At 57.2% G+C, this 15,114-nt stretch overlaps 1 protein-coding gene across 3 annotated transcripts in view; it reads right to left on the bottom strand.

The window, feature by feature from the left end:
* The window catches only part of MPRIP (myosin phosphatase Rho interacting protein), a 140,789-nt gene that overhangs the window by 92,255 nt on the left and 33,420 nt on the right, over positions 1-15,114 (bottom strand). The gene's annotated exons all lie outside the window — the stretch shown is intronic.

Below are 15,114 nucleotides of genomic sequence, written 5' to 3' on the forward strand. Positions count from 1 at the left end.
CTGCTGCCCACAGGTCTACCTAGGCTGGAGATGAGAGGATTTCCATCAGGGGAAACTGACGAGCCCAAGAGAAAGATCTCCTAAAACTGGCATTCTCCACTGAAAGGAGATGAGAGGGCTTGTACCTGGGGACATTGGAGGGTTCCTCCCAAAAGGAGCCAGTCCCCTGCCCGCCTGCCCCTCTAAGGCAAGGCCTGCCAGTGAGCACCCCACACACCCCACATACACAAATGGGCTCATTCTTTAGGGGCACCGCTCATCTGAGAAAGCCCAGGATCAAAACAAATGGAAAAGGAGCTCAGAGAATGCAAGGGAGGCCAGAGAGAGGATAAAACTTCAGAGTTACTGTCATTATCAGAGAAAATATTGTACCTGTGAACCACGAATAAGATGCTATAAAAGGGGACACACAGAGAACTAAAAGTGAGCTCTGAGAAACTAAAACTGTGAGAGCTGGAGTAAGAGCCAATAGAAGGGTTGCAAGGCAAGGTCCACACAACCTCGGGCATGACAAAGCTAAGCAAAAAGACAATAAAATTAGAGATCTTGGCCAAGTCAAAAGCCAAATAACAGGAGTTGCAGAAGGAAAAGACCAGCGAAAACATAGCAAAGGAAACTAACACAGGGGAAAAAAAAAACCAAGAAAATATTCTGGACCAGGAGGACAGAACTTTCCAAACTGAAATGTACACAGGCTTCTGGCTCAATGAAAGAAAAGAGATCCACATCTAGGCATATCTTCTTGAAATTTTAGAACTAAATTGATAAAGAGAAGCTCCTGAAAGTTTTCAGAGAGAGAATTTAGTTCACTGACAAAGGATCAGGAATCAGGCCCTTGCACTGAACTTTTCAACAACAATGGTGGACGTTAAAGACAAAGAACAATACCTTCAAAATCCCAAGGGAAGCTCAGTTCCTACCTTACACTCTGGAGCCTGTCCAGCTGTCAGCCAGGAGCGTGGGCAGGACAGGCATCTTCACGCAGCAAGGCCACAGAACCTTTCCTGCCTGTGCCTTTCTCAAGAGACTTCACCAAATGAAGAAGTAAAGCAAAAAAGAGAACAGACCGTTCTAAGAAAACCAGGAGGAGGAGGAAGGGAACTCCCAGATGGTGGTGAAGGCAGAGCCCAGGCCAGGCGCTACGCAGCAGGCAGGGAGGACAGCCCGTCTAAGCCGGAGCAAGAGGTCAGACGGCTCCATGAGGAACGTTACCAGGAAGAACAACGGGAGCTGGCAGTCTGGCAGGTGAAAGGGCTAAACCCTATCTTACACTGGGTAAGACCAATACATGATATTTTTTAACACTCAAGAAGTAGCAATAAAAACACGTTATTTACAGATACAGACGTAAGCACTAGAATACGCTGGCTAGAAGAGTTGGAAATGGCTTCCTCTGGGAACGGGACTCAGGGTAAGAAGGAACGGAGAGGACAGTGCAGTCTTCATGCAAATTTTATAGTCATGTATCTGACTTGTTACAACCATGTCCACATATTATCTTGAAAAAAAAAATTAAAGGCCCTTGATTCCTTTAAAATTCCCATCTGGGCCATTTTCGGCCTTCACATTTGTCTGGGAGCACAGTAAGATCCAAGGATGAATACTGAGCCACAGGGAGAAAATGGGTTCGTATTCTGCAACACCCCGGGAAAATCTAAATGACTGCTCCACTGTCACGCCAATGAGAACACAGAGGAACTCTGAAGGGCCTGGGAGGCCGCCCCCCGGGGCTCTCAGAACAAGCAGGTAGCACTTCTGTTTAGATGTGCTTATATATTACATTCTTTGCTGGAAATAAAAGATGGTTCCCCTAAGTCAAAATCCTCAAATAGGGCAGGAAAGTTAACGCAGCAGTTATGGAATGATTCTTTCCATCCTCTGAGGCTGCTATAATGCAAGCTCTTGACTTTGGGAAAAATACAAAGTTTAAACTCAGATAACTGGATGTGTTCTAAAATGAAGCAAATGCTTTTCTCCCAGCTGGAAAAAGGCTAATAATGTATGGGGGAGACCAGTATGGCCAAAATTGCCACCTGCTTATCCAACATTCAAATGTGTTATTCTAAGGCTAAAGTTCTATACCACAGACCTCTCTCTCCTCCTCCACCTCCTCAAATTACTGCACGGGCCGCCACCCAGCATCCTTTAAGCACAAACACCTGAGACTCTCACATGACTGGCAAGTGGAGGAACAGACCAACAGAACGAATGCACGCTTGCACGTCCCTTCCTTCCCGCAGATGACAGGGCAGTGGGACGGCCCACCGCCGGTCTGGCCAGGCCTGCTCTCCTCAGCCTGTGGGGGCCACAGCAGGATGAGGGGGTGGTCCTAGAGGACCTCTGGGCGTCCATCGACATCACCTGTACGAGCGCCTGGCCTTCCCCATGGGGCCTCCGTGGGAAAGAGAGAACACAGCGGAGGAAAGGTTTGCGCCCTTCTTCCTGCTCCAGACAAGGCAGGACTTGTGTTCACTTCAGCCACAGAAACACAGGGAAGGAGCTGCGTGTGGGGATCTGGGCCTTGGCTCGAGGGCAGCGAGAAAACACGGATGAGAGCAAATGAGGAGAAAAAAAGGGCATCAGGGGAACCTTGGGGGACTCCCACCCAGCATGCTCTGTTAAGAAGAAAGAGGAGACAAGACTAGAAGCGTCGCCCTTCCTAACCCAGCCCTCCAGGACGCAGCCGTCTCACCACCCTAGTTCACACAGCACGTGCCTGGCACATGTTGAGATGACCAGCCAGTGTGTGTCTGGCTGCACGGACAACATGAGCTTGGCTGACAACTGTCCACCCCACCTTGCACCACCACACTGCCCACCTCCAGAGGAGGGAGAGAGGATGCCGTGGGGAACATGCTGGAAGAAAGCAACAAGAAGGTATGGGCAGTCAAAAAAAGAGACCCAGGTGGGGCCGAGGGAGACAGGTGGTCGCTCCCTGCCAGGGCTCCGGCACCCCTCTCCCAGCACGGGCTCTCCCAGCAGCACCATAGAACATAAGACGCCATTCACAGCAATACTTCGACCGCACTTCACTCCCCCAATGTCCACGTTTATGCAGAAATCTTGCCCACGTCCACCTGAGCGGGGCTGACTGTTTTCCTAACCTTTTCTCAAACAGCATTAATTGTGTTCTCATCTCCATCTTGGAATGGAGGCCCCCAAGAGATAAGAAACCCAAGGTGGGCTCACAACACACATCCCGTGCCTCCCACCCTTGTCTGAGTCTTGTCAGCCTCTGGCCCTGGCTGGCCCTGCCTCCTAAGCCTGGCAGAGCAGGGGGACTGCAAGCGGATAGCACAGTGGAAAGGGTGCTGGATGAGGACTGGCTGCCCAGCCACGGTGCTGGGATAACTCAGTCTGTTCAGCCCAAAATCACTGAGTGTCTGCCACGGGCAGGAGGATCTGCTGGGACAAACAAAATGTGTCTGTCCCTCTCACCAGCTCCCTGAGAACAATGCCCTGGTTCACACAAGTCCCAGCAATGAGAGCCTCTGCACAGAGGCAGGGTCTGCCTCAGAAACCGAATGGCAGGTGACCACGGGGACCCCGCCTCCCGTTTGGGTCTCAGTAGAGAGTGTCTCCAAGGACTCTCCCTCCCCACACTACACTGCAGCTCCATTCTTGTGGCCCTTTCCCATACAGCTAGAGCAGCCGCCTGGTCTGTCCCTGGGACCAGAATATACCGTGGTCCGGGTTGGGCCTCCTGCTGAGAACCCACCAAAAGGCAGGGCCAGGCAGGCATGCGCCCCACCCCCGCAGATCTTCAGACCGACAGGTGCCAGCCAACCACCAGCATTATCACCCATCGCCCACAGAGGTGTAGACACCGGCTCCAGGGTATGCTGGTTTATCACAGATCTTTAAACATTAACCAGGTAAGGCTCCAAAATTCCCAGGCCAGAGTGTCTGGGCCCTGGCTCACAGGATGAGAATGGAGCCAGAGCAGCGCCACCCACTAGGCCTTCAACTCACGGCTCGATGCAAGAAGCCCAGCTCTGCCCAGAGAAACCCTGACCTTGGGCAAGCTAGTGCTCTCCCCATGGGACCATTTTAAGGATTAAACGCAAACACAGTGAGAGAAGCTAGCACTGTGGCTGGTGCATGGCTTCTTTCTATCTCTGCACTGATCACAGAGGCCAGCTTGCTCCAAAACACGGAGACGCCCCTTGAGGAAGAGAGCCTCAGACGTCCCCAGGGACAGCCGCTGTGGCCCAAAGACAGACAGCTGATGCCGTGATGGGCATCGGCAGCACCAACTTTCAGCTGGGGCCTGGGGACCACCAAGCACCGCCGGCCACCAGGCACAACCCGAGGTGGCTCGCAGGGGGACGATGGACCACTGCTTAGTAGTCTCTAAGGAGCAGCCCACCCAGTACCCTCTCACCTTGGCAGAGGTTCAAACAGAAGCCCAAAAGCAAGGCTCCCTGAGGAGAGACAGAGAACAGGGGACTCACGCCGCTACGACCCTCCTGTCCCCACAGGACAAGCCTGCTTCTGCATGGCTGGCTGGAGGTGGGTCCCACCTGGGGCCGCATCACATCCTTCAGAGCCCCGCGGCCCCTGGGAATCTCTGCCCTGTCCCTTCACCTTGGTGTCCCATGGGCTTGGTCTGCAGTACCACATCTAGCTACACTCTGCATTGAAGAAATAAACACAAAACCAGTCTCACCAACAGGATGACACTCTCCAAGCACAGGGAGACCTTGCTTCCTCCCTCACCTCTCCCTGCGGGCCGGCGCGCTGGGCCGCACTCGCAGTGGTGTCTGCTGCACCCTGCAGCCCAAGGGGCTCCTCCCCAGGGCTGACCCGAGTCGCAGCCACCGTCAGAGCACCACGGCACCAGGCCCCACGCTGCCTCCCCCCAGCAAAGGCCACTCCTCTGTCGACCCACCTGCAGAAGGCGCTGCCCTCAGGTCCTCTCCTGCACTGCCACTGGCTACGTCCACCTCACTCTGCAAACGCAGACGCTTGGGAAGGAAGGAGATGCTGGCACTCAGGTGCCAACTGCGCCGTCCACCAGGGACGGTCCCTGGAGGCCCCATCTTGCTTGCCACCTGTGACATACACTTGTCCCATTTCTGACCCTACGCCTCATGCCTGGCAGCGGCATCCACGAGTCCCACTTAGCCCTGCTGAACCCCCCAGAGCTCAACGCTGGAGCCCAGGAAAGAACAAGGGAGGAGACAGATGAGAAGTGGAGGCGGCCACCCGCTCTGGTCACACAAGGTCGCGTGTCTGTAGACAGGGGGACAGCCCTGCCCACTGGCCTCCCGGCCCAGTCTAGGGCAATGCCATTTTGGCCCTTTACACCTGGCCCGGCACCAGCTCTGTGAAACCACCACCCAGGCAAAGTCCACAGCCCTCTGCCTCCAGAGCACCCTGCAGGAGCTCCCTCCTGGGGGGGGCTGAACAACGGCCCCCGAGATGTCACAGTTCCGATCTGCAGACTTTCCAGGTGTGATTAAGTTATGGGTCATGAGGTGAGGCTATTCTGGATCACTGGACGGGCCCCAACATAACCACAAGGGTCCTTCCAAGAGGGCGGCTGGAGGAGATCGACTCAGAGGAGGAGGGGACCGGATGATGCAAGTGGAGGGTGCAGGGGTGAGAGGTGGCTGAGGGAGCTGAGGGAGGCAGCTGGCTACTGGGGTCTGCACGCAGCAGACACAGAGCCTCCCCAGGACCTCGGAGGGAACCCACCCTGCCCACACCTGGACCTTTGCCCAGGGGCGTTCATTCTGGACTCTGGACCTCCACAACTAGCAGAGAATAAATACGTGTTGTTTTAAGCCATTCAGTCTGCGGGACCTTGATACAACGGCCACAGGAAACGAACACACCTGCCAAGTTGTGGAGTACGGCCAGCACCCACCTCCCCCGACCAGATCAGCTTAAAGTTCATGTCTGACACCACTGCAGGCGCCAGACAGATGCTGGAGTGAGCGAGTGATCCATCAACGTGCCTTTCCCCGTGGGCTGGACCGGCCCTCAAGACAGGCAGTACATGGCACAGCGTGAAGACACCCCCTTCCTTACGCCCCCCGCCATCCCTGGGGTCCCACCGGCGAATCACTCCCTGCGCTCAGAGAGCTTTCCCCACACAAAGGACATTCCCTTGCCTTCCCTTCCCTTCCTGGCCAAATAAAAGGTTCTTCTGAAAAAGGGTTCTGTGGAGGGGGACGAGAGCAGGGAGGATAGGACAGGTTAAGACATTAACATATTAAGCTGCAACCACAATTAATGCCGTAAACGGATCGGCTTATCAGACTGGTCCTGGACAGCGTATTTCCTGGGAAAAAAGCAAGCGAGAGACATGGTCAGGCGGGTGGGGCAGGGTACAATGACCTGACCAGGGACGAGTGTGGGGGCCCCGAGGTGGGGTGGAGGGGATCCGCCCGGAGGACTCTGCAGCCTGGCTGTGCCGTCCGCCCTCTGGACCAGTGTGAGCACTGCACGCACACACAAGCGCCAGCCGCTTGGCTTTGCTTTTTCAACCCCAAATGTTTTCTGTTGCCAACGCCCATAAAATAACTCTTTTTTGACAGTTCTTTCCCTGCCGATACTCAATTAGTTTCCTAACCAATTATTCCAAGCTTTTCCCTTTCCTAATACCCAAAGTCATGCCTCTCTCCGTGGGAGGGAGACGCCCAGCCCATTGTGACCCTCACCCTGCAGGGCACCACGGCAGCGCTGCCCAGAAGTCCACCCACAGCCTGAGGACAACCCAGCAAGGGTGCCGGCCACAGCCTCTCTTCCTGGCTGCTTCCCCAGCGGGCGCCGGCTGCAGAAACCCCCCACCGACTCAACAGAACCGCCGCTCCCACTGCCACACCTCCTCTGTGCCACTAGAAGAGCTGTGCGCACGACAAAGGGCCGGCCAGGTGGCACCTAAGTGGGCAACGAGACACAAAACCATCTCAGGCCCCCCTATTAATGAATCCTGGGTGTCCAGAAGCTCCCGCAGGCACACAGGGAGGGCAGAGAGAGGAACACGGGTATCGAATTACGGCCCTGGACGCAGGTGACAGCTAATGCTGTCCCCGAGTGACTCCCCACTCGTGTAACTGGAAGGCAGGCAGGCACACCGGACGGTCCCAGTGAGACAGAAGGGCGCTCACTGGGCACCTGGGTCACCAAATCCTCTCAGTGTGGCCTGAAATTTGAAGAGGGGGATTTCCAGGGGGAGGCCTACCTAAAACGTTTACAACAGAAATGCAAGCACCAAAGAACTGAGGAGGACAGCCAGCGGGCCAGCTGGCTGAGTGGAGGGCCGCTTCCTAAGGCCCTGCTGGGGCGCGAAGATACCAGGCCTCAACCTGGAGGGTGGAGACCCTCGTGCAGATAAGTGCAAGGTAACTCCAGGGCTTGACGGGTGTCCTGGGGTAAGGGACACAGGAAGGAGGGACTCGTGTCTGACCTGGGCTGATCTGTGCCCTCTCCTGGCTCTCGAGAAGGATCCCGGTGACCTGCAGAGCCTTCCTACCCCACCTGCAGGGGACGGCCCGCTCCCCTCCTCCGACTCGCCCCTGCCTGCTCACTCCTGCACGTTCTTCAGACATCCTCCCTCTGCAGGGCTCCGGCCGTCCACGTCCGACTCCAACACCAGAGACACAGAACACCCAAACTGCCCCCACGCAGGCCCCTTCCCTCTCTACCCCCCACTCCCCGAAGGCCAACTCCTAGGCCACAGGTCGGGACCAGGAGGTCAGGGCACCCCCGGCCTGCCCTCACCTGCAGTCGAGCCCTTGTGGGCCCGTCTCAACTCCTCACTCACGAAATGCCCCGAATCAGACCCCGGCTAGAAACCCCCGACTGGCCCCCTCGGGAGCCCGCTCGACGCCGGGCCCACACGGCCCCACAGGTATCGCTGGCAGCGTCCAGCCCCACCCTGGTTCCATGCGTGGGAAGTGCCGTGCGGGCCTCCATGCAGAGTTGTAAACGACAAGAAAAGGCTACCGAAAGCCACACGGCCACTATCTGACAGCCACCAGGCCCAGGCGCCTTACGATCACCCTGCCAACCTCTGTTAAAAGGCCAGGAGGGAAAGGAAGGAGGGAGCTTAAAGCGCAGCGCCCCGTTTCCAGAGAATGGCGTCCGCCCTGAGGGTCCACAGAGCCGGAGGCCGTTCCTCCGTCTGCGAGCCCGGTTCTGAGGGGTGGCATTTCACGCATCACGGTAAGTTAGACTGCAGGGAGAGAAGGGCGCAGCACTTGTCAGCAAACGGCTCCCAGCCTCACTTCTGACCCCCAACTCTGACTACAGCAGTCTCCAACCCCACCCGGGTTCATCTACACCCACAGCTAGTTCACTCCCCTTTTAACACATCAAAATAACTCAAATCTGGCCCGAAGACGCGGCAAAGTGGCTACAGGAAGCCCTGAGTGGAGCACAGGGCCCTCCCTGCCCACCCCTAAGCCCCCAGCTTCCTGCTGCCAAAAGATCATCACGAACACCACCAGGACTAGCCAGGACCTCACCTTCTAGCCCAGGATCAAAAGCCCTTGCTGTGCATAACACGAACCCACAGATCTTACCTCCAAATACTTACGCCTCATTAAGGATTTAATTGCTCCAATCCTCCCTCCCAAAGAGGCAAAAACTATTCTTCGTTGTCATAACTGAATAAAGACAGGACTGAAGATTCACGCAAGGCCCTGTGCCCAGAGACATATAGTGGGGCTGGGGGACGGGCAAAAACCCTCAGGACCCTGGAAGCACCTTCCGAACACCCCCGCCTTGTCCACGATTCCTGACGTCCCCCAGGCTGCTGGCCCTGACCGTGCCCCGGCCCACCACGTTGCCGGGGCTCCCTCCCTGCCCCCGGGCTCCTGGACAGAAGCCCCCACATGTGCCTACGAGCTACCCTGAAAATGTGCTCACACACCTGTCACCTCTGGCAAAGACCTCAGAGACATTCACCACTTCACAGGTGCTTAAAAACTAAGTTCATCATTTTGGAAAATGCAAGTTAATTAAATGGTCAACACAAGAAGAGGCGCCTTTCCTGAGCAGGCACATGCTCTGGGCCTTCAGGCACCTGGATGATTCTGCCACAGAGGGAGTCTCGTCTGGTCGGGGCATGTGCTTTACTGTGGCTGCCTGGGAGGGTTTATGAGGGAGGGGTCAGAAATATTCTTAAACCTCAACTAAAGCAGCACCCGACTGCATTCGTTTTAAAACTTGTATTAAGGTTCTGTGCAGAGGACCACTTAAAGACAGAAGTCTTGGCCGAGCACGGTGGCTCACGCCTGTAATCCCAGCACTTTGGGAAGCCGAGGCGGGGGGATCACTTGCGCCCACAAATTCAAGATCAGCCTGGGCAACGTAACATGACCCGGTGTGTACAAAAGTAAAAAACATTAGCCTGTCATGGTGGCATGTGCCTGCAGCCCCAGCTACTCGGGAGGCTGAGGCAGGAGGATCCTCTGAGCCCAGGAGTTGGAGGCCGCAGTGAGCTGTGATCACGCCACTGCACTCCAGCCTGGGCGACAGAGCGAAATCCCATCTCTTAAAAAAAGAAAAAAAAGATGGAGGTCTTCCAACTAAAAGTCTGAGTCAAAGTTATTTTTTAAAATGATCGCCACTCTGACAGCAAGCACAGGACTAGAAACAGGCGGCTGAGCAGAGGATGAGGGAGGAAAGCCCAATATTTAGCCCAGGAGGTTCCCGCAGAGGCAGCGGCAGTGAGCACTCTCAGCCGCTGAGCACACCAAGACAGCGAGCCCTGCGGAGCCCCTGGGCCTGAGCAGCGGAGCCTCCCTCCTCCTCCTCCTCCTCGAGACTGGAGCCCCACGGGAAAGCACGCAGGCCAAAGCAAGGCTGAAACATGACAGATTTAAAAATAATTCTGAAAACTGATCCATAAAACATCTTCCCCAGTTTCCTGTCTTGCTCCTTCCTATCCTTTAAACATGAAGGGTCTCCAGGCCGGAGGAAGCTTCTCTGCCCCTGGACAGTTATAGACGCTAATTTCTTAATTGTTCCCATTTCTACAAATCTCTCTGAATTTATATTCATATACGTCATAAAAAGAAGGCAGACCCCACAGGATCTCAAGCCAGAAGCGAGCTTCGTTCCATGGGCATCAAAGACACGGGTGAGCTCCTGGGGCCGGGCCGACCTACAGCTACATACAAACCGGGGGCAGGAAGGACCCCAACTCTTCCCCTCCCACACTCAGCAGCAGGTGCTGGCAGAGCAGTGACGGAAGCATTTGGTAAAGCGATGACGCCATCCCTCCCCCAGAAGAAGCCTGCCCTGAGAACGCACCCCAGGCCTCCCACTCCTTAGCTGAGCGACCTCACAATCTCTCTGGCCCTCAGTCTCTTCATCTGTGAAATGGACACAATATCTACCAGGCAGTGTTCTTAAGAGGACCAGGTTGAGAATGTGCATAAAAGCCAACACAGAGCCCGGGGCTGGGTGCACTCCTCCTCCGGAACCTTCCTGACCGGCGGGAAGGCAGCCAAGTGCCACCTCTCTCCTGCAGGCTTCTCGGTCTCCCTCAGTCCCTGCTGCCTGTAAGAGCACGTGCACCGTGGCTCTCTAGCGATGCAGTCCCGGCGCGTCCATGCGAATGCCAACAGGCATGAGCTTCACCACAGGAGGGACCTCCTACTGGCCGCGCGTCCCCACCCACAACAGCCACTACAGTTTCCAAAGAATCAGACAGAGCGCAAGTGCCTCAGCTCAGCCCTTCCTCTCGCCTGCCCAGGCAGCCTGCCTAGGAAAGCTCCAGGCTAGAGGAAACCGAGGCACGGCACGAGGCAACAGCTTTCAACTGTTAGTGCTCCCTAAACATCACAGGGAGCGGCTACTTAAACTACGGGTTCCTGACCCTGCCCCGCAGAGACTCCGAAGCAGGGCAATGTCTGCAAAACGACGGCTCGGGGAGCAAGGGGGTGGGGCTCGGGGAGCAAGGGGGTGGGGCTCGGGGAGCTAGGGGGTGGGGGCTCGGGGAGCAAGGGGGTGGGGGCTCGGGGAGCAAGGGGGTGGGGGCTCGGGGAGCTAGGGGGTGGGGGCTCGGGGAGCAAGGGGGTGGGGGCCGGGGAGCTAGGGGGTGGGGGCCGGGGAGCTAGGGGGTGGGGCTCGGGGAGCTAGGGGGTGGGGCTCGGGGAGCAAGGGGGTGGGGCTCGGGGAGCAAGGGGGTGGGGCTCGGGGAGCAAGGGGGTGGGGCTCGGGGAGCTAGGGGGTGGGGCTCGGGGAGCTAGGGGGTGGGGCTCGGGGGGTGGGGCTCGGGGAGCTAGGGGGTGGGGCTCGGGGAGCAAGGGGGTGGGGCTCGGGGAGCAAGGGGGTGGGGCTCGGGGAGCAAGGGGGTGGGGCTCGGGGAGCTAGGGGGTGGGGCTCGGGCAGCAAGGGGGTGGGGCTCGGGGAGCAAGGGGCTGGGGCTCGGGGAGCAAGGGGCTGGGGGCTCGGGGAGCAAGGGGCTGGGGGCTCGGGGAGCAAGGGGGTGGGGGCTCGGGGAGCAAGGGGGTGGGGGCTCGGGGAGCAAGGGGGTGGGGGCTCGGGGAGCAAGGGGGTGGGGGCTCGGGGAGCAAGGGGGTGGGGGCTCGGCTTCAGGTGGGGAGAGAAATACCTCACTGGATGGTCCCTAAGATCAGCAGGGCCTGGGGGCAGCGAATGCCCCCACACTCTCCTGTGGCACCAGCACCTGCGCACTGCTCACGGCTTTACCACAACACCAGCAGCGACAGAAATTGGTCAAGGATGCGGTGGGCAAAGCCCCTGAGACCAAAGCAGCCCCCTGGACCCTCACCTAGGAGAAGCACACTTTAAAGAGGCCGGAACCCCGGCCCTTGGAGCGCTCCGAAGATCCTCACACACGAGTACAAAGGCACCCCACGCTGCTTTCTCTGGCCGGACCTTCACATCCTGTGGGACTGAGAAACCCACAAGTTGCCCCCAAAACAGGCACATGCTCAAGAGCTAAGAGTGTTTTCCTCAGTAAGTGCGGGGATGTGAGCTGGGCTAAAAGTCTCAGCAAAGCCCCCACACGGTCACGCTGCTCTTGCCTCTCCCGGCTCTCAAGGACTCTTGCGGCCGAGGACAGCTCAGCGCCACAGCCTGCCTGGGAAGCGCACCTCACAATGGCCCCTTGGCTCCCACGCAGGACGTGCTCAGCGGCAGTCTGTCTCCGAGCAGACACGGTTCAAGAGCGTTAGACCTGGCACCACCGGAAGAGCAACAAAATCCTGACGCATGCTGCAGTACGGATGAGCCCTGAAGGCACTATGACAAGCGAAATAAGCCAGTCACAAAAGGACGAGCACTGTGTGACCACACGTACGTCAAGCACCTAGAGTGCTCGAATTCACAGACAGAACTAGGCCGGTGGCTGCCAGGGCCTGGGGCAGGGAACAGGGAGATGGAATTCAACGGGCACAGAGTTCCAGTTCCACAGGATGAGGAGAGTTCCGGCGATGGCGGGTGGCGATGGTCGTACTTATGTCAACGTGCTTAACGCCACCGAACTCCACACTGAAAACTGGCCAGGAGGGTGTCAGTAAGTGGTATGTTGTATGTATTTTACCACAATTAAAAACAAGAACATAACATCAGATCATCCTTCTGCCTGTCACAGGGCCTCCATGGCCAGGAATGTCCCCCCAGCGCGGGGTGCTCCCACCTCCCTTCTTGACCTGGTGCCTCTCCCAGGAGCTTCCAGTGACGTCTGGGCTCTGGTGACACCAGCGCCTTAGCTTTGCATCAGTTCTTAAAAGCTCAAAGAAAAGTGGCAGAATGTGGTCAAATCATGGGGAGCATTTCACAGTGGGACGAACAAAGGCAGAGCAGAGAGGCGGCAGGTCGAGCTTCCAGATCCTCCGATCTGTCCACTCCTGGAAATTCAGGGGCCCAGCCAAACTCCTCAGGCTCCTACTTGTCTTTGAGGCTGCCCTGAGCCCACCTCACCTCAGACTGCATTTGGGAAATTTCTTTTCCTTTTTTGGGAAAGTTGCCTCTCCTCCACACCCACCAGTTACAGGGTATGTGGGTGTATCAGGAAAGAAATTTCCCAAAAAAGGAAAACAGATTCCCCAAAGTTAGTCCCATCTCAGAGCTGCCCAGAGAGGCAACAGTCAGCCCCTCCGGGATGAGGCCTGCCGCCCTGGCCCCGGCAGAAGTCCCCAAGCAGAAGGGCTTCCCGCAGCAGCCGTGGCTGGATCCAGGGACTGGTTCCCCATCCGCCCCGCCCCCACACACTGCAACCTCCTGACACCCACCTTCCTCTCCAGCCCAAGCCCAGCAGGGCTGAGACAACCCCTCTCTATTCTTCAGAGCTCTCAGGAGGTTTTTTTCCCCTCTGCTGAGTAACACCCACCCCTATTCCTCCACCAGCACGACACCAGACAGCGAGCCAACCCCACCCCATCCCCACCGTCACTCTCCAGCCTCACTCCCCAGAAATCTGACTGGTGAGTCCCCTTGTGCTATTTAAGAACAGAGCTAATAGCAAATCAAATTTATATCTTAATTTTTAAAAATAAATAAAAATTTAAATAAACCACTGACCAAATCACCCAGGGCTTCTCAGCCTTGGCACTGTTGACATTTTGGGCTGGATCCTTCTTTGTGTGACGGGGGACGGTGCTGTTCACTGCACAGTAGGATATTCAGCAGCATCCCTGGCCTCTACCCACTAGATGCCAGTGTCATCCCTGCCCCGGCTGTGACAATCAAAGATGACTCCAGACATTGCCATGAGGCCTGGGAGGCACAAGGTCCCAGGCTGAGGACCACAGCTCTACTTCTAGGCACTCACAGAAAAAGCTTCCAGCACCGCAGGAGTTCAGCCCACACGCGAGCCTGCCTGGAAGGCAGGAAGTCCTGCTCCGGGTTCAGCACACTGCCGGCCCGGTTGGGGTGGAGGTCTTAGCTGTGGGTAGGCCAACCGCTGAGCTGGAGCCTCTGGGCTCTGGGTCGTCTGCTCATCCCGGGGAGCGGCCACAAGGAACCAACCTGATGCAGACCACCAGACACGGGACAGGCTCCTCCAGCCCCACCTCCTCCTACCTGGTCTCTGCCCCGACTGCCTGCTTGCAACTCTCTGCCCCGTGACCTCCCTGACACAAGGGAGACCTCGCGAGCCTGCAGGGATGCCGCAGGGGTATTTCAGCACAGCTGCCACGACGCCTGCCCCCTGCAGACACGGTGCCACTTCGCTCCCAGGGTGCAGCACCCGCGACAGCCCTGCCCTGGGCGGGACAGCACGGACTGGCGCAGCCGGTCAGTCTCTGCAGCTCCAAGGCCATCTGCCAGGAGCCCGGGGCCAAACACTGCCAGCTCTAGGCATGCCCCGTGTCCTTTCTCCAGCCCAAGTTTGTCCTGGGGCTTCTTTCTTTCCCCACTTCCCTGGCCCGGGCCCTTCTCTGCCCCAGCACCACATGAAGCATCACCCAGCCAACATCCAGGTTGCTGGGAGACCAAGATGTACCGCCAGGTGTCAGCACTTGTGGCTTGCCAGCCTCAGTGATTCAGGAGCCATTCTGGGGGCGCAGCATGCGCCCCGCATTTGCGCCAACACAAAGGCGTCCCCGGTAGCCACCCTCTTGGTGCCTGTATAACTGAGCCAAAGAGAACAATGGATTTTGCTGGATTTCAGTTATGCCTAAAGAAAGATTTCCTGACTGGAATAATCAGTCACCGAGGAAGTCCAGGGAGCTCTGCTTTTCAGCCTGGTTCATGGACCCCGTCTAGCCCGAGTGTGATCCAACGACCTCGTGAGGTTGCTCGGACATTGTTAGTTGGCCGCAGGACTTAAGACCCGGTCAGCCGGCCACAGGGAGGGCAAGGTAAAGCTTGGGGCCTGCAGGAGTTCAGCTCCCACTCCAGGACTAGGGCCACATGATGGCCAAGGCAGGAAAACACGCAGGGCGGCGTGGAGTCCATCCTCCAGGTCTGCTTCCTCGCCCCGCAGGGAAGGCCGAGTGAACCATCTCCCTGTGCCTACCACGAGCAAATCTGGGCCCATCGGCACTCACCGCCAGCTACTGTCACACAGACCTCCCACAGCAGAAGCCCTCGCAGGCCACTCACGATGTACAGGTATGTTCATGAGAAAGAATGAGAAGGAAGAACATTCTTTTCAAGAAGGAACCAATGAGGCGACAGTCGGTA

Source organism: Eulemur rufifrons, chromosome 9 (assembly GCF_041146395.1).
Source record: "Eulemur rufifrons isolate Redbay chromosome 9, OSU_ERuf_1, whole genome shotgun sequence".
In the NCBI taxonomy this organism is placed as follows: Eukaryota; Metazoa; Chordata; class Mammalia; order Primates; family Lemuridae; genus Eulemur; species Eulemur rufifrons.